We start from the raw sequence: 22,471 nt of genomic DNA on the forward strand, positions 1-22,471 counted from the left end.
AACCCCATAAAGCTACTAGATGATACTAAAAAACAGAAACTGCTATAGAAAGAACTTAGAATAGAAATATTTTAGTTCTGTGTTTCAACTCTGATTTCCACGTTTTAATTGATTTATCTTGTAAATCTATCTGATCATGTAGGAACTTAAGTTAATAGTCCTATAAATTGAATTTAAAGGCGAATGCACATATATTTATCTTATATCTAATCAATCGATACAAAAAACACATATTAATATACAATAGAACGATTCTTCTGCTATTTGGTTTGTGGCATTGCAAATTTTACGGGCTAAAATTTAAGATAAAACATATATATGCAAGAAAAAATAAATTAATATAAATGTTCGCATATATTTAGGAATAGTAGGCGCAAGAAATGTGTTACGATTTCACATCTTACTAAAAAAAAATATGAACAATAATATTTGTAATTTATAAACAATCACCGAGTTCGCGTAGAAATTTTCACATCAGCAATATCCGAAATAATACAATAAAAATCGAGTCGGATACAAATAACATAAAGTAAAACAATATTATGATATCAATGACCATATAAAAAACTTAGAATATTTTTCTAAGGTACATGGGCATAAACTTTACTTTAATACGGTGACTCGACCTGTATAATCTGCTGATAGGTGGATCGAAATAAACTACAATCTAGTCCTTAAAAAATAAAATATATTTAAAGTGCAGACTTAAAGACATAAAAATGTATCCAATAGCCGAATAACACTCGTAACGATAGGAATGCGATGTTTCCGCCCCTAATACATCATCAATCCCATAAAACGAAAATAATTTTATTATGATACAAAACGACTTGCAATATAAATAAGTACATTTATGAGTTAATGTGTATATATGAATATAAAAAAAATTAAGAACCGAGATAAGTTCAAATATGGTGTTTGCCTCGTTCTATAAAAACAGATAACAAACGAAAAATTAATACCATATACCTTTAAAGTACGAAATTCAAATACTCAAAATACTTGAACCGAAATCAAAAAATAATCTGTAGAAAATCCGTGGACAAAACAGTTATTCTTAAACAAATAAGATGGCATGACTCCATGCCATAAAAATAGTTATTCTGATACACCTATTATTTATTAACAAGAGAGAATTATACAGCATATATGAAGATTGATATATAAAAAAGTATGACACAATAACGAAAATATTTGAAAAACATGTCTTAATATCTTTAAATTAGTCTTTGAAAGGGAAAAAATCCATTCAAAATAAATGAATAACCTTTGCAGTAAGATTGTTGTTATAGGTGGAATTAATGATAAAATGACAACATTTCCTTTTATTTTTCAATGCAGAAGACTAACTGAAAAAAAATGCAGAAAGAATATAATGTTATGTAATAAGATAACATTCATACGGGGTTCTTACTTCATTGCAAAATGAAGATCCAACATCTTCTTTTAATTTATACAGGGAATGTATATTTTGTAATTATCATGCAATCTATAATCCTCAGCAATAGATAAAAAAAGTACAGAGGTTTTTGAATTCACCAAAAAAATAAATTGATAATTAAATAAATATGAATTTTAGGTAAGTTTAAAAATTGATAATCAAGTGGATATAAAAATTTAAGTGAAAATGGGTGTCAATACGGCATGGTTTTTGTGGGTGAATATCAAATAGGGATATTCCTTTTTTCGTATAAAATTCGATAATTATTTATGGTCAAAGCCATTATTTCTTTTTATCCCTGTATAAATCTCGCAAATGAATACAAAAAATTAATGTTAGATATGATATAGAATTGTAATCAATGAATAATACGCTATCAGATCCCCACATGAAACGAAAGTTGTTTTAACTAATCATTTTAATTATACTAATTTTTACGATAGAAATAATTTTAACATCGAGTATGCATTTTTTTCATGCAGTTATTTTCTAAAAAATATTCATAATTAAATATAATCTTTAATTTATGCTAATTTAGAAATTTTTGCCGATTTTTTTTCCGGGGAAACTAGTATAAAAGAAAATTAAAGAATAAAAATTTCTTGAGCTCAATACTAAAACAAAAATTTATATCATTCATATGACAAAATCATTTTTGTAGACTCCATATCTGAACCAATGCTTTCTACTTGTTTGTATGATTTATTTAATAATATAAATTCGGCTATTTCGACTATTATGATAATTTATTGTATAGTTGAATAATAATTTCATACTTGTTTTCTATAAAGGCGTATATATATTTATTTATATTAATTTATGCTTATATTTTGATAAATAAATTTTAAATACATATCTGATACAATGTGATAATTTCGATATTCTTTTTACAAGTTCTTAAATAGAAATAAATGGGGGGGGGTTTACATAATGAATAATTGTTTAAAATTATAGCATAATATCAAAATATAAAAGAATTTACCAACATGAAAATTTTTTCTATTAAATGCTAGAAACGCATTAAATGATGATTTTAAACTTATATAAAATATAAAAGCTAACGAATTCACATATAACCCTACTTTGTGGTGTGTAATACTTTTGATGATAAAAATTCACCGGATTGCCTCGAATCAACTTGCGAAATAATTTATATAAAAAATGAAAAGCATTGAAAAACAAAAAAGTAAGGTATACAAGTATATAAAAAATATAAAGTTTATTTTTTTATTGATTTTGAATTTTAAATAATCATTTTTGTGTAGTTTGTAAAATTTTATAACCAAATACATAATTAAAGGAAAAATGTGGTTGTATAAGAAATCATTATTAAGCCTTTCTTTATAAATGTATACATAATGATCTATATTTAAATTTATGTATGAATTTAACTTTTGTAAGAATTGCAACGTAGAAATTGGTCGTGTTATATTTTTATTACCAGCACAAAAAATTAATTGATTTTGTAATTCATATATAAATGTTTTTTGCTTAAAATTTGAAATTTAAGTGTCGTTGAATTTGTATAGTACGACTTTTTTAAACGAAATATGTATATTTTTGTTTTTGCATGAAGATCTATTTCTGGGTTTATAACAGAAACAATTTTATTCCTTTAAATTAAACCAGACCAAAAAATGGCCCAAATCATACTAATTTTGCTATTATATCATTATAATTATAAGCATATTTCTCACGACCAACGAAGTCATGTAATTTTTTTTTAATTTAATGATATGTATAAATCTTCTTCGGAGAGTAAATACATCCTAGGCCAACTCATTTTTTAAACACTATAGTAATAAAAAGCACAATTTAACACTTAACCTTTTACCCTATATTATTTAGCTAGAACGGCATTGTAATAACATTTTATAAATCAATGATAGTTTCAAAATAAATATATGAGAATGACCATATTAAAAAATTAAATTTACTTAAATTGCTGCCTTACATGTTTTTTGTTATGAAACGCCTTTTCTATTGAGCAAGTCGGACTTTTATGAATTAACACATCGTATTTATATGTTTGTAGCGTTTCTAGCATTAATATATGTATATATAGCAATTTAATGGTATTTTAATCAATAATCTTGCTCTAAATGGCGTTATTTAGTCAAAAAATGACAAATGATGACTTTTATAAGTAATTAGTGCATTAGTAGCCTTTTAAAACAGCTTAACTACTATAAAATGCATTCGATGAATTCCTTTTTTAAAACAGCAATAATATTTTTTTTTTCATCTGGATGCAAATAAACTTGTTTGATTAAATCTAAGATCCATAAGAATTATTTTATCAATTTAAAAACAAAGATGTATCACTCAATTGCATAATTAAGTAGATAAAATATATGTCTTTTTTTTTGAAAGTGAAGTCGTAGATGTTTAATTTCCAAACACCCAGAGTCTAGTTTTTTGATTAAAGCTGTGATTTTCTTGGTTTTATTCAAAAGTTTTATTCTAAAGTTCAGTTAGTTCCATTAAACACATATGATCTTACACAAATGTATGTATTTTACACAAACAAATGCATTATAAAAACAAAAAAGAACATCCATAAATAAATTTTTTCTTTCAAAGCATCGTAATTTGATTAATATATCCTATTTTACATATATTATAATTTAGTTTATCCTTTTATTTTTTTTATAAATTTGGTACATCGATTTGCCATTAGCAGTTAAGTATAATTTAAAAATAATAAAATACAAAAAATTTGTAAATCATATTTGCTCCGGCTAGAAATTCTTAAATTATATATTGAAACAAAATTCGATAAATATTCAGCGACAATAGACCAACACAGCACAATATTTGAGTTTATGACCTAGTATAAAAAGATACAATGTAAAACTAGATCCTATGCTTGATTTTGATTTCGAAATGCAAAAATCAAAGACAACTAGATTATATCTAAAGTAATGTAAAGATAAGCACATCTTTTCGAATGTAAACATAATGTTTATAATAGAATAATTCAAAAAAGCACGTAGAATCACAAAATATAGTTATTTGTATTAAAATATGTGGTTAAATCCTATTACATAACTCAGATTTTCATATTTTCTTTACAAACAACAAATTATTTACACAATCGATTGATATATTAAACACAGAAAAAAAGTCACACATAAATATTAAATATCAAATAATATCTAAAAAGACAAACTTTTTTATTCGATTTAATTAGTATGTGTCTATTAAATTGTTAAATTTTTTTGTTTTATTATATATTTTAAATAATATTTGAAGTTAATAAAGAAATTCTGCCTCTAAAAGCGACATACTATAAGATTTTTTGCCTTATTATGTAATTTCGGTTTATGTTGTATTTTGATTTTTCTCATTTTTAGAGTTCAAACTCTATCTTATTTATAAAACTAAGAAAAAATTCCCGTTTCTTACAAGTAGATGTCCATTAATATACATTAGATAAGCATAAAATCTTATAAAGAGTGACTAAAAATGCCATTTTGCCTATACTAGGTTATTAAAATTATGCATGATTATGTAGCTTAATATTATATAAAATTAGCTAAATTGTAGTATGATTAGCATATAATCAAGAAATGTTTCCAGATTAAATATGAATTAATACATAACTAGTCAAAAGAGCTCAGACAAAACAGTTTTAATGCATGTAAAATAAAGAATGGATTTTAATTATTACTCACTAAAATATCAGTGAAAATTCATTATTGCAAAACCTAGTAAGATTTATTGCATCAATATTTGAGTTTTTAAGAAAAAAAATGCATTTAAAATTAGTAATGGTTTAAACAACAAATTGAACTAGATATGCATAGAAAATCATTATACAAATATAAATTTCGTGTCCCAATATTTTTATTAAACTTACATAAAAAAGTACGATACAAACAATAATCATAATAAAACGAAAAAAATAGCATTCATAACATGAGCCTACTTCGAATAAACCTTTTTTAAGATAACATTTTTTGGAATTATTATAGTTGTTAGAATTTCAAAATATGTTCAGCTTTTTTGCAACCTAAATCGAATTATTAGTTCAGTAAAATAGCCAAAATAAATTTTACAGAGTAAATCACAATAGATTGCATGTGTATCATAAGAAAGTTATACTTTGTTATGGGTATTAAAATAGAAGCACATAAAAAATAGCTATACAAGCAACAAAGTTGCTGCATATTAGCATTAGTAAAATTTTCACGAATTAACTTCGAAAATACATAATACATAATATATAAATTTTGACTGTTTTTTACTAAATTTTATTTGATGCCTAGTGTTTTATCTGGGTTCGTGATATAATTGAAGTATTTTTGTTAAAAAAAAGCAATCTGTAAAAAACGAACGATAAAATATAATATAGCACACTAAATTACTACTATTTAGCATTTTTTGGCAAGTCTTAGCATACTTTTTTCTTTTATACATGCAATTGGTTTAAAGAAATCACCAGAAACTTTGAATGTAATTTTACGACAATTTATACCATTTTCTATATTTTTAAAATCTTATCCATATAAAAACTAAGTCTAAAGATTATTTTGTTTTCATTTTTGCGATTTCGTATTTTAGTTACTATTCAAGATATTTTATTTCTGTACCTTTATCAACATAAAAATAAATCCAAATCATTAAATTTAATATGGGAAAATAAGATTTATTGTTTATAAAAATGAAGAGAATATTTATAAAGTCTTTTAAAGTCTACATAATAAAATCTTGCAGTAAAATTTTCAAATAAAAGACTATTTCTCATTATAAATTTGCATTATTATAATACCTTAGCATGTATTTTAGGAAAAATAATTTAAAATGAAAGTATTTATGCTTTTAATATGGATTATTGTGTCTTATAATACTATGATAATAATGAATAGACATTCTGACGCGTATAAACATAAATTTTTGTTTACAGATACATAATAATACCATTTAAAAGCATGTCTAAAGACTTTTCATTTCAGAAATATTTTTGAAAGTTTTAAATGTACTAATTTGAAAGAAATAAACTAAACTAGTAAGTTCTTATATATTTAATCTAGAAAGATTTTAAATATATAATGTATAAATCGCAGATATATCACAAAGATGCAATACGTTCGGCTTTAAAAGGAATTCATATGCGTAAATTTAAAAATAAATAAACAGCAGTAAATATAGCTATAAAAAAGAGATAAAATTCTTTTATGACTTTTTAACTTATAAAACCCCTTATTCGTATGGTGTTAGACAAAATTTATATAAAAATTTCCAGGTCATACAGTCATGTAACAACGGGTTATTTTTTTTCTCAAGGCATATATAAATCTTGTATTTCTACCAGAAACGATGAAATTAATTCTAGACATTTTTACGTGTATTTATTCATAAAAAATAAGCTGGGAATACACGTATGCTTAAAAAAGATTAAATGATACTTTTCTACATTTTAATATATATTTGTCTAGAAATACAAATTTAAATATTGATGTATACATAATATAGATATCTAAATACGAAAATAGTTATTTTATTTGTAAAAAAATATAATAATATCACACAATTTTTTTCTAATTTGAAATATTCCTAATTTATGGAACTTCTCACATACTGATCGTAAATAGTTCCTCAAATCCTATATCTTGCCACACTTATAAATATATATGATGTTTTCCGAATTCCAATTAACTTTCAAAAGACTGTAAATTCTAGTATAATCGTATTCTTAGGACAGGTAATAATGGATTTATATTAATCCAAGACTGCAGATAGAATATATTAATTGGCATTAAAACTTCCGGCCAGTATATTATTTTCTTGAAAATATAAAAAAAAGAATAAAATATACTGTTAGATCTTGTCTTGGGATGCTATTATTTTTATAAGCATCTCTAAAAATTCAACACATTATGTTTTATGTGAATTTTGTTCATATGTATGTCCTGGATTATTTTTTCTCACAGGATTGTTGATTACCATACTATCAATATTTTTGCTTATTATTTTTTCTTCCAGATCTAATATTTTTTTTTTAAATATAAACAGTATACCCATAACATTACAGGCATTTTTCTTGGGCTTCATAAAGACACTAGTAACTTACCGGGTCTTTTCTAGTCTCAATGTACATAAAAATAATAGATTCGTGCATATCGTATAGTTGTAAAAAATCAACATCTTGAAAGAAAGCTGGGTGATTATATCTTCACTTTTACCAACACTTTTAATTCATATTGCAAATTTTTTAATAAGAAAAAAAAGCGATCTGATCTGACTTTAGAAATATTAATATAATCTTTTTGTAACCAATGTATTATTGTGAGTTGACACAGATTGAATATGCAGAAATTTCAGTTATAATGGAAGTCCGATCAGTTCCATGATATAAGTAATTATAATTTACATGCTCAAAGACCTATGTTTATCTTCGAATCCATCAGAAAAAAATGCAGCCGTAGCTTAAACTCTTCTTGATATAAAGTTAAATATTATACAAAAAAAAATCCATGTGCTTTCTATGAAGAAATAGAACATGTTTTAATGAAAAAACTAACATTAGAATCAACAGAGTCACATAAATCATTTTAATTTACTTCAGGCGGTTGTGATCTAAAAATTATTGTATCTTTATTTTCAAAAATTACTGAATTTATATATTGACTTTTTTTCTGAAAAATGCGACAAATATAACGCAAATATTATTTCTTTTGGATGTAACTTACCATTACTTTAAACTGATATTTCGTCTATCATGATATAAATTTCTTAATATTTCCTAAAATAGAGTTAAAATATATGGAATGATATGCTTCGTAATTTATAATTTCTGCCTAAATACCCTATTTCTTTCTCGGTTCTTAGTTTTTTAACTTACATAATAGCTTTTTGCCATGCTTTTGAATTATATTTTATCCATTTCCTCCATTTTATTTCTAATTAATTCAATATATTTCACTGTTGTATCTGCTAACGATCCAAGTTCTATGTTATGCTTTATACCGTTATTTTACGCTTTAAAGCACATCATTCTATAAAATAAATATAATTGAAAATAAAAAACGTGATATGAAACAATTTAATGCCTGTGCTGATATGTTATTAATTCTAAAGGGTATAGTATTGGCGTAAAATCTGTTTCTATTTCATCATAAATTATGATAATTATTATTTTTCATATACATTTTATAGCTTATATGTTGTATTATGCCATTCTGTATTGTCGACATCAAAAAAATAAGCAATAGATGAATCCAAAAGTAATTATCCTTCTTTCGAAAATAGTTGCAATAACTTAGTTCAGATCGTTGAATTCAAGCATATATGATGCCTTTTTATTTATGACCGATTAATTGTTCATCAACTTTTAAGCTTAGATCATTCACCATTTTTTCTGCCCCAGACACTATAGATGATAGAAAAAATGTAAATATTTAGATAAGATTAAAAGAATTTTCCTTCATAACTAAATTGTGAATGCCAGATTTGATATTAGTATATTAATATGCAATATCCTAACAATGTAAACATAATAAGTTGGTATTTAAGGAATTTTTCTATATCAATGATGAAAAAAACGAAAAATCACATACTCAACATAAATGCCACATTCAAAAAAAGCCATTAAGTTATTTATTATATATGAATATCTACTTTGATAGCACACTTCAATAAAGAAACTATTTAATTTTTTATCTAATAATAAAATAATATCATCATCATATTATTTTTGATTTATAAGCTAATTTTAAAGAGTGAATTAAAGTGTAAGTTTATAGACACAGCTTGTTTGATTCTTTGTGAGCACAGGGTATTTATTATTTTAGCTCTCTTCTCCTCTCAAAAAGTCTTCTTCAATACCCTTCCTTCTTTCGAGACCTATTAATTCTTAAAATTTTCTCAATTCTAAGTATCATCACCAATAATATAAATTTTACAAAAAAAAAACGTTGAAAATCAATAAATATGTAAATATTTTAAGTAAGATCTAAACTATATATTTAAATCCTAAAGCGCTATAGTTTTTATGTAAGCATATAAAAAGATCATACTAAAATGGTTTAATGTATTTATACATGACATTTAGAATATAATGCATAGAAGTGTGTAATTAGAAAATAAGAGCCATTTCTAAAATAGTACAAGCAATGGTGTTTTTTCATGTTTAAAGATCCATTAAAATAAAATTGGATAAACCATCATAATTGAGTTCCTAACAAAAAAAATACACATGCATAACAATTTTCTACTGCTTTTTTTGTTATACAGAATATAAAAAAGGAATGCTAGATAGAATTTATCACTGTTATTTAGCATACCTTTTTTACATGGAACAGTTTTAACAAGTGTATTTTTATAAAAAAACAAAGAAAAAATTAACCGAATATCTATGAATTTATTTTTATATTTTACAGATGATTCTATATTAATAGTAAATTATGTAATTCAATCATAAAAGATATAGCTTTTATATTTACGTATATTATAGAACACACGGAATGTGATTTATGCTAAAATAAGTAATTATTACGATTTTTGGTTAAAAATTAGTAAATACAAGTAAATTTCAGAAAAATAGCTAAAAAATTCTATAAACATAAGAGTGCTATAATATTCATATATTTTCCTCGAAAATTTTTTATTTTTGTATTGTGATTTTTATATATTCAGGGGTATATTATTATATTAATTTTAAGATGAAGTTAATCATTATAAATTAAAATGAGCTTTTTAGCACAATATTATGGCACTAAAGTTTATCTAAATTCTAAATATACAAAAGTGATTTTATCTATTTAACTTAAATAGATGTAATTTACCTGTTTTATACGAAGTTATTTTTTTATTACATTTTTTAAGGGGTTTTAGTGATGCAGTTGGTTTACAAGAGTTTTTATCTGTTTAGTTGTTCAAACCGCAACCACTCCAGATTTCATTCGCTTTGTATCAAAACGAGACATATTATAAGTAGTTTTTCTGTAAAAATTAGAAAGTAAAACCCTAACAAGAGTGGCAAACCATTAATAGAGTAGGAGTTTGGATTTAAAGACGCAATTACGTGCCGTAAAGTTGGATGAAGATAGCGTTTGCCTGCAAGTATATTTTTTAAGCAGAAAGTGGCAGCATAATATACCTGCAACGAAAAAGTTATAGAATCTGATTCTCCTCCATATCAACAAAAACAGATAAAACACAAAAAATCCCTGGATATTAAACTGGTCACAGATAATATATGGAAACAAACGCAAGTATGCAGAGAGAAGCAAAATTTTCTAATTATCACAAGAAAACTCTCTAAATAGGAGAAATATAATCGTAGATCAATAGAAAATAAGTAAATTTGTCTTGATTTCATGTAAAATCATCGTTTAAAGATGTAATACTAGCATGTTAAAAACATCAATAGATTTTGTAAATTATAAATCACATTGAAATTCAATTCGATAGTCAAAGAGTAAGTAACAATAGAATATTAAACAAAAGAACTTTTTCAAAACGCAAATATAATTCTAAAAATCCTAGTTGAAAAATTGACACTTAGTTTGAGTCCATGTAATGGGAATTCAATGTAAGCTCTTCATTTAGCTGTTCATTATTCCTGTTGTATAAAAATCAAATTGTCCTATAAAAATAATCCAAATCGAATGACTAAACGATAATCTTTTTTTTATTTGTTTTTTTTAATAATATAAAAAATATTTTTAAAGACTTTGTAGATGATAGGAAAAAAATGTAGTAAATTAACTAAAAAAATCTAAATGCTCATGTATTAATCCACATAACTTAATTTCATTTACAACATGAATAAATGTAGAGGATTTATAAATGATCTAAGTTCAAAAAATAAATTTAATAGATTTAAGTAGGACACTAATTAATTGCAATGTTATAGCTAAAATTTATACTTTTAACAAATCTACAGAAATCTACTTGTCAAAAATAGAAATAAAATAAATAAAGCATAAATAATTTACATAAAAAAAAATTTCAACTTGAAAATAGAAATCATGGATTGATTATTATATATCATATAAAATGAAACAAAATCTCGTAAAAAAAATATTAGAGCATTTTTTTACGAAAATAATTATAAAAATATGTTAATAGATTATATATTTTGAACGGTTATTATTTATTTTAGGCTAGAGTGCAAAAATAGAAAGTATTCTCTCTATAGAGAAGAATAATTTGTAGCTAAAGTTTAGTTTAGATTTTACAAGAATTTTAACACATATACAATATATTTTACTAATATGTTTTTTTTGCATGTAATTCATATATGTTGTTGCCTTTAACTTTCATTGCTTTTTTTTAAGTATTACAAAATTAAAAACATTTTTTTTCATTTAATTGCATAAATTGAATATATTTTCCAAATATATATCTTTGTATTTTAAATTTTAATGATTCTCTGAAAACGCACATCAAAAAATTTTTTCATACTTCATAAACATAAAATAAATATACTTTAAATATGTTTAATTATATTATTATACGCATAATTTCAATTTTAACTAAATTTAGTCTTCAAAATGACAATATCTTTCTAAAAAAAATATTTTTTATTTATTTAAATAGTTATTTGCAAATTTATATTTAACAGAAATACTTTATTAACAATAATCAACAGTTTAAATAAAGTCAGAGAATTTTTTTTTTGATTTATGGGCTATATTTATAGTTTTAATTTCAGTTTAGGTTTACAGGCACAGCTTGCTTGATTCTCTGTACACACAGTGTATTATTACTTTCGGCTATCTTTTCCTCTCCAAACTCTATTTCAATACCCCTTCTTCTTTCGAGACCTATTAATTCAAGGGTTTTTCTCAATCCCAAGGTTTGAATATATGCCTCAACCTAGTTCGTGACATCTAGTTTCTTCAGGTACCTTCTATGATATCGTTCACCTCACAGTAAAGTCAGATAAATATATTAATTTAACTTGGCTGAAAATTTGAAAGCATAAAATTATTCAAAAAATAATTTATTTAGGTCTATAAATGAAAATATGAAACAAAGATCAAAACAACTCTTTTTTTACGATAGAAAAATCAAAATTTATGCTCTGTATAATTTCTCATTTATTTTTTTTATAAAAAAACAAATTAACTTAGTATTATTAAAAATTGAAGAATTCATAATAATTCATGCTAGTAAAAGAGACAATAAAATAAAAAATATCAGATAATAAGTGCTTAGATATTTTAAAAAAACACAGAAAATTTATATCATAGAAGGTTTAAAATGGTTCTGAAGCTTTAATTTTTGTTCTAGAATTGCTTCGAACTAGAAAAAATGACATTTATATGTAGATTAATAATAACCTAGTTATTTTTTTCATTGTATTTATACGAAAATTACTATTAAAACAAAATTTCTATTGGTTTCCATACGTTTTTAATACTCCAATTCTTTTATATGAAAGGTTTTTATCATCAAGATCATGAAATCACATATTTTCTTGCTGAAGTTATAATCTATTAGTGATTTGGTTCAAAATTTCCACCTTTTCTTTCAGTCTAATTCTTTAGCATAAATGAATTTTTTGCTTAACTTTACTATTAAAATTTCAAATAGATCGATAATTTTTGCAATGTTATAGGATAAACAAAAAACCTCTTTAATATTTAATCAAATAGAATTGATGATGTTGAATATATAAAAATAAATTCAGAAAATTTTAAGTGCAAAAGTTGCATATTCATGATTTATTGGCATTTTTTTATACGTAATTCAATCTAATTTATGCAATATATTCTCTTTTTTTGCATATTGTATTTAGATTATAATATTTACCGTCATTAAAAAAACATGCTTTGTAATGCAAAACTGCAATTTATATTCCTGCATAAATCATATTATATGCACTAAAACAACATAATATTTTTAATGCAATTTATAAATCTGTTATGAGGAAAATAATCCTTAGGCATTTTAGAAAAACTAGCATATATACCATATATTTACAGCCCATGAAAATAATGAAAATATAAAACCTTAAGAATTTTTGATGTGTTTAAGTTGCTAAACTTTGCTATAAGCTGATGAAAATGAATTACATTTTTTAGAAATTTTAAATTTTATTATGCGCAAATTCCTCTTTAAAAATTTACCTTTTTTGAGATTAGGAGTCGGTATCGTTCGTATATAAAAAGACTAAAGCACATTCACATAAAATACATAATCAAAAGAACATCAAAATCGTATATAGAAAAAAATTGAAATATGGCGATATTTATAATGAGTCGAAGAGCTTGTGCTGAGGTTATATATAAGAAACATGGATTTAATTTCTCATATGTACTCTATAAGTAGGCAATCTTATAGATTTTATCATGATATCAGCCCATTTTTGTGTAAAAAAGAAAAAGCATGTTTTTGTATGTTTCTAATACATTAATAAATGCAAAAAAATATTTATATACCAATTAATATAAAAAAAATATTTGATTTCTATGAATATATTGATATGCATTTGTAAAGATAGATTTAAATTGTTGATTAAACCGTTCCTATACTGTTTTTTTGCAAGTTATTCGCAAAATTATATTTATAGATTATTTTACACATATTCCTACTAAAAAGTCAATCTTTACATATTTTTTGTCATCAAATGACAAATGCAAATCTAATAGATGTGAAAAATTTAAAACTCTAGATTTTCTCTTTCTATAGCTATTAATGCTTTTTTTTGAGAGGTATTTTTTCGTGTGCTTGTAATTTCTGATAAATAGATGCTCGATATCAAAAAAAAACATATAAAACCAATGAAATTGCAACAGCGTGAGTGTTGCATCAAGAATAAAACAAATTATAGAAACCGTTTCTACGTATATTTAAATTAAAAACCAGTCTAATGACTATGTAATTGAAAAATGAAAATCCTACAAAAAGCAGACTTCATTTTTACAAAAAGTGAAGTTTGATTTGCTTTTAACTATCAGGGTTACATTTTTTGATTTTAGATATCTTCTCATGTGATGTCTTTTTTATGTATATATAGAAAAAAATTAAACCATTTAAATTAAAAGTTCTTTCTTAGCTGTACCACTGTAATTTTAGTCTAATTTAAGATTGATGTTACATTCTAAGATATTTTTGCACAAATAATTCAACCCTGCAAACCATTTAAATTAAAAGGTATATGCGTTTCGGTGGATTCTCTTTAATTTCAAAACATGCAACAGAAAGAAAAATTACGATTATTTTACGTATTTATATTTAACACAAAATCAAGCATTCCTGTCTAAAAAAATACAATTGCAAAAATTATATATAATGTTGTGTTCACTGTGTTTTGCTATTACAATTAAATAATATTTAAAATGAATTTAGTACAAATCTACCATATCATTATTTTAGATTATATTTTTATATAAAATTTTCATTCGTTAACATATAATTTCGAAATTATATTAGTTTTATTTTTGTGAGATTATAGATCATTAGCACACTGACATTTGTTACTAAAATATTTAAGTGTTTTATCAAAAAATTATGTTTGATTTCACAAATTATAAATATATTTTTGCAAATTTTTGTTTTGGTTTTTGAATTAAGATTTTTTACAAACCTAATCTATTTTTTTTCATATTTATCATATTAATTTGTACCTTTTAAATGTTCTCTTGTCTTAATAATGATATAAAGAATTAGCTACGAATTAATAAATCTAATCTAACATATTTATAAGCTTTATATATATTAAATTTGCTGATGAATTCAAATTCCTATACAAACAATAATGGTTTGAAGTAATCTAAAAATAGATTGTTACTTTATGAACATGAATATATGTTTTTTTATTCTTTACAATTTTTTTCTTCTTTTATAAAAAAAAACAAATACATTTCGACCCTTGGAACAAGTATATCATTTTTTACGAGATAATATGATCCTTTAAAATTCATGCCGGAGAATAACTTTAAATTGGTATTCTGGAATTCAATACAGATGAACATAAAAATTTGAACATATGAGAAAATATAGACAAAATAATTTTTTTAAAACATAAAGTCATCTATGCGCTTTACGCTTAAAAAAACCCTATGAAAAATATGCGCTTTATGTATAAATTAGATATTTCAAATTATATAATTTAAAAAAAATAGAAAAATTTATGAATGATTTATACTATTGAGGACATAAAAAACAGATTTTTAAAGTAAATTAAAGGGTTGTAATTTTTTATTATTTGTGTGACTCATCCAAAAGCTCATTTGAAAATTCTAAAAAACATCGCGTAAAAGTACTTCTATAATCTAAAAATTGTTTTTAACCACTTTTTAATAAAAAAAATGAAAATTACACTAATATATAAAAAAATGGTACAGAAAAAATTAAAACCAGATGCAAAGCGATTTCACAATCTTGTGAAAAAATATGTCGCATGAAATCTTTTATATATTTGACAAATGAAGCTTTATTTGGTCTTTTCAGCCATATTTATAATATTTATTTTTACTTGCTCTTTTTTACCCATAAATACGACAAAAAAACTAGAAATCAACATAGATATTGATATATTTTTAATGCAAGTTCGAATTTTTCCGAGACCAATTAGTATTGAAGTTGTAAAGGAAAAATATACCCTAAAACCTTCCCCTATTTCCTTTTGAATCATTCATACGGACTAAGCTCATGTCTGTTTTGAATTTACCCCTAGAATTACATGACGCCTAAACATTATGTCCTTGTAGAAAAAGGCATCTTGCAGTCAATACTGTAGCTTGAGTATAAAAAATTGCAAATTATAGTGTTGAGAGAGGAAAATGACCAAATATACTCACTTGATAGAATTTTCCTAATAATAATCTAAATGTGAATATGTAACAAATTTAAACTTGGCCTATATCGTTGAATTATATTACTCTAAATATTTCAAAAACTGTATACATAAAATTCCAGCTTGTAGAATAGCTAACAGATTGAATAAAGGGATATGCCTTTGTGTTCCTAAGTGTATGAAAATTTTTATGCAAGATTAGTCCCTAGAGTTGATATAGAAAAACAGAGTTAATTAAAAAAAGTCAATTCCTATGTTCTTTTTCTAAATATTATATGCATTCAAATATTTTAGTTTTTTTATTTTTAATACTTTGTGAATTTTTAGCACGTAAAAAATACGAATATGACATAAAGATGTGACATGAACTTGCTTTTTACGATATATTCTGCCTATTTTTATCAATGAATTGCAAATAAACATATTGTACTGGATAATTTTTTATAAAAAAAATAAGGTTATTAAACAAATCACTGTTCTTGTTTATATGATATTACCATATATGATGAAATAAATTGTTTTTTTAATAAGCATATGTATTAATAATAATAAAATAACATCACAGTCAACAAATTACTTTTATAAAAGGCATATATATAGAATTGATTGTAATTTACTTGGTAAATTTTTTTAAATTACTTTAAAATACATTCCAATGTGTTTTTTTATGTAAAAAGCCCAATTACTTATGTATATATGTGTATATACCGGCGTAACCATCAGTTTACGGTGAATTTTTAATTAAGGCTTTAGATTAAGATTTTTTTTTACTAAATATATCCTATCAGACTGCACAATATGTGATTTATTCATACATAATCTTAATTTTCACCCTTTCTAATTTTTTATTTCTCACGACCTGCAAGTATCTGCATTTAAGCACGACTCATAGCTAAAAAATAAATTTATTCTCTGTTTATATAAAAATTATCTATCAAATTTGTAAAAAATCCTTTTCTAGCATTGTTCATTGAATTATTACTGAAATCAAGGACTTATTAAAGATTATTAAACTCTATCTGTTAAATTCCATTTATTCTGTAATTAAATCACCAATGTAACCCTTCGCAAATATATATCTACACTCTATGTTTACGCCACAATCTCTTTTAGTAAAATTACCTTATTAACGACTGAAGATATTTTTTTACCTATATTTATTCATTTGATAAAATTGTGACCCATGACTTTTTTATATATTAACCAATAAAATCATACACCATTAAACCCTATGCTTAAACCCATTAATATTGAATGGTTTATATTTTTCAATATTTTTAGCCGCGAATAAGATTATACTTTTATTAAAATAAATTCAGCAAAAAAATAAATAAAAAATTCCTTTTTAAAAACCTGCCGAAGTATTATTGCGCGCTATTTATATTTCCACTTATTTTAAAGATTTTGCTACTTTAAAATGCAGAAAAAATTTGCTTAGAAATTTGCTACTATATTATTATATTTAGAAGTAAAATATTGTTAATTTAAATCTATTGTTTTTATTCAAAAATACAATCAAAATTTTTAAAAATATTCTCTATAGAAAAATTTATTTCAATTATTCTTTTTAAATAATTGCTATAATTTTGTTATAAATCACGTAATTTTAGATTAAAAAAAGACACGGAAAGATAAGCCAGCGTTATATATTCATATTATGTGTTTTTGGTATTTATAAAAAATTTAAAAATTAAAAACCATGTTGATTGGTATCTATGCTACAAGTCTGACAGACAAAGACGAGGGTGTTATTGGATGTGAGTTTTTAATATATAATCAATAATTAAGAATTCAATTCATGAAAGTAAATATACTTTATCTAAAGGGAATTCGTAGAAACTCGTTTTAAATCTCGTCTAGCTGCTAAAAATACAGCAAAACACTAATGACCGACCCACAGTAAAAAAGAGCCTCCGGATTTTAATTTACTTTTGTTAGGGTGTTGAAACAAATATAAAAATAAATTTAACTTCTATGAATTTGTATAAAGTTAGTATTAGCATCATGGATACGTTTCCCGTAGCAGTGGCTTGTTTGTTGTGGTCAACACCGTTAATATTTTTTTTGATATTTAACGGTTAAAAATTAAAATTATAGAAAATTCATATTTAATTCGTCTAAAATTTCCGTGAATTTTACATATTTAGGTTATTTTTGCAATTTATTCAGTCGTTAATCATTTTAAACTAAAATTTAACTATTATTAGTATGCTCAAAAATAGAGAAACACGCTTTTTAATGATAAGTTAAAGGATAACATAAGCTATCATAAGGTCTTTAAATGTTTTTTCTTGTAGTAAGCATGTAATGGTCAAATAAAGTGTTGTATTGAACGTTTCAAGCGCTTTTCTAGAATATAATATAACGATGATCAGTAGATTTTCTCTACTTTCTGTCTGATTCGTATAATAATTTTTTTGTATACAAAATACTATTTTGAATTAGGATTGGCATGACATTTTCACTTTACTTAAACATATAAACTTATGATCATGTTATATCTGAATCCAACCGATCTCAACTCACTAGCTAGATGTACATAATAAACGCATCGATTTTCACGTATTTTTATTCTTTTTATTGTTTTGAAGCACACAATAGTTTCCATTTTAAACAGCCGCCAGTGAACTACGTGCATATTTTTTTAGCAATTATGAAATATCATTTTAGATCAAGATTTTTATATTAATTAAGTGATTTTCATCTCTATTTTAGATTTTTAAAATATCGTGTAACTTTTTACGAAAATAAAAATATACACTGCCAAAGCATTTTTATATGCATCAACTCTTCTGATTTAGGTATTCATGCATACATCTGGGTAATTCCCATGTGGTTTTATATATATTCTATTATATACATAGTGAGTTGAGCCAATTTATGCGTTAGATTTGCACAAATACATTATCAGAGGCTTGAATTCTCTTTGCGCATAACATTTGCAAATACCATATTGTATACTTATGCCACTATGGTGCATAGAGCGGCAGGGAATGTAATTTTGATACACGTCAATATGTAAAACTTTTATATAAGAACAATATTGTATATGGGTTTAAAAAACATTAGATTGACTCTTGAAGGGAAGTCCAAGCAAAAACGATTTGGTATTTATGTTTTATATATTTCAGAAAGCATCGAAACTAGTTGAAGAGAAAACGTTTAAACTACTTTTCTTGAGTTTATAATTTATATTATTTACTTATTAATATATTTTAAAAACATTAGAATTATATTTAAAAAATCTTGAGACATGTATTGAATGTGTTTATTAAATTCTTTAAGGATAAAACGCACAATTGTGCTTATTTAATATAACATTAAATAAGAAATGAAAATACGATTTTTTTGTGAATAAATTTATGATTTTTAATAATACAAAACTATAAAATAATTTAAAATTTGAAAAATTGGGGTTTAAATACATTTATTTTCAGGTGGACATATTTGTTTGGTCTTTTGCGTATATATTTTACCTTTTTGAGCAGAATTCCAAATGACCACTTTTTATTTTATGACAAAAATTAGTTAAATCTTGCATTAATAGTGGAAATATTATGATTTGTTGTTTTGTGTGCAGCAAATCGAAATAAAAATGATGAAAGAAAATCGTTTAAAATCCAATATAATGTAAAAATTACACTTGATTAAATTATTTTTAATTTTATATAGTTATCAAGAAAATGATCTTATTGAAATATACCATATTATGTTATTATATATAACTATGTCAATATTATAAAATCATATATAACTATGTCAATATTATAAAATCATATATATTCTGATATTTTCTATATGTTGAGTTATGGGAATACGAAGTCAAAATGTGTAATATATTACGCCTGATTTTTAACAGCATTTTAGTTCAATCGATATGATTATATATTATAACTTCTGGTGTGTGTAATAATATTATTTCAAATTAAAATTTGTGTAAAATTGCAGTCAAATGAACAAATTAGTAAACACATATCTTTCAATGAGTCATGTTTTACACACTAATACAAGAAATATAGTTTTGATCTAAATTACATATTATTACGTGTATTTTTTTTCTAGATTATTTTTATAATAGTTTTTTTCGATAGTATTTTTGATATATGTTATAAAAAACAAAATTTTTTTAGCAATTATAATGTACATAATATTTATTGCCCCTATAGTTTGCTTTCAAGACCAATACATAATTAAACAAAAAAAATCTTGAAAAATATTGGGAACAAAATCCCATAAAACCAAATGTTTTAAAAGCGCATGTAATGAATTATAAGCGCTTTTTATATTACATCAGAATCTATAAAAGCGCCTATTTACTTTTTTTATTGGAAAGTGATTTTATTCCAGTAGCATATGAATTCGTGCGTCTCTTTTTAACAAATAATTTTTAAATACTATGGAGTTTATTTACGCGACACCTGTTGCATATTTTCGCTTGCTATTAACTGATTTTAATATTGATTTATTATTATAATGCAAATATTTATATTCTTTCAATAAGATGATGTCTGGTGCACTACACGAATAAGAAAAACTTACAAAAATACTAATATTGATATGAGAAATATATTAGATTTTAATCACTTAAGAGGTTTTATCTTGGATTCTTACGGCATCTAATGGATATATTTTATTGAGCATCATAATGTATATATCTTGAAATTTTTATAAGAAGCTACAGATTTTGTTCATTAAATCAATTAAAATTCCTTCAAGTTTCTCGGAAGATTTAATACATTTTATCATCTAATTAATGCCTTATGAGCTTCTATAGATCTTTAATAAGCTTTCTTTTGGCAAACTTATATATTATCTGGTGCTAGAATAGACGCAAATTACATTTTTTTAAATCTAAAAACACGCCTACACTCGTTTTACAAAATTCACCAAATTATGTCTTGGTATGTAAAACGAAACGCTATTTCGACGATAAAAACATTCAAATTTAGCGTAAAATAAAGTATTATATTAAATTAAAAGTTTATTATGCTCTCACATTATAAATAAAATGTTAGAAAATCATTTTGATTTCAAAAAAGTGAAGTATAAATTTTATCAAAGATTTTCATAAAACGATGAATTTTATTTTGAAAATACATTGCTCCAGGGATAGATGTATATTGCTCGAACATATTTAGCACAATATAACAATCTTTATTTTAAAGTTAAAATATATTTATTCTTGTTCATAAACGAATATTCATTTATTCATACAAACAGTTTTTTTTATTCTATCAATAAAATATTTTGTCACAAGAGATTATTATGTAGAGAAAAGCAAAACATTTGGAAATAATTCTTCCGAAACGCGGTATAAGTTTTTTTTTAAAACGAATTTGCCGTAAAAGCTTTTAAACAAAATTTAATAAAATTTAAAACTAAATGAATATTTAAACGATTTCATTGTGTAATAAGAATTTTTCGGTAAGATTACACCTAAAACGAGCAAAACATCCATCATTATTGTGATCTAACATATGTTAAATACATAGTTTAAACTTCTATTGAGGCATTTTATAAATCTACCGGTAAGAAATTTTTAATTTTGTACTTATTATTAAATTCAATAATAATTCTTTATCTATAACATTTTTATCAAAGCAGATCAATTAGGCAACAATAATAATATCAGTTATAATTATAACAATTACCACTATAAAAATAATAAATCAAATGGCTACCATTAAAAAAATAATATCGATCAGTTAGAACTTTCCAGTAAAATTAAATGATCTAATATAGCAATTAATTTGTATATTCAATTTTTGAATTTATTTAGATTCTGTTAACCAAATTATTATATCCTTTTAAAGAAAAAAATTAAAGGGGTGATAAGTATTTTATAATTTAAATATACCCATAAAAAAACCAAGAAGTCAAAGAAGATTATTGAAATTATGTTATTAGGAATATTTAAGATTACACCGATCGGCGTTGTATTGTTATTATTATATAATATTAAAATGGCTCTATCACAATCTAATGATCCAAAAGAAAGATATGGTGGGATTAAAAAGCCCAAAAAGCAACAAGACGCTTTCGGAAGTGGTGAGATAGAAGAAGATGTGTCTATAATAGAAAAGGTTGTGCACAAAAGTAATAGATTTTTATATGGTAAACTTAATATGAGCTTTAACAGGCCGAAATATGTAGATTTATATAATTTCTTGTCCCTTTTGCGAAAAAACAATGACCACTCTTATAATATATTAGAAAATCGTATGCAAATAGAATCTAGGAAGATATGTGCTACTGAAAACATTTTGCAGAAAATA

This window comes from Rhyacophila brunnea, unplaced genomic scaffold (assembly GCF_057557595.1).
Source record: "Rhyacophila brunnea isolate RB1 unplaced genomic scaffold, BYU_Rbru_1.0 scaffold_71, whole genome shotgun sequence".
Classification (NCBI taxonomy): domain Eukaryota; kingdom Metazoa; phylum Arthropoda; class Insecta; order Trichoptera; family Rhyacophilidae; genus Rhyacophila; species Rhyacophila brunnea.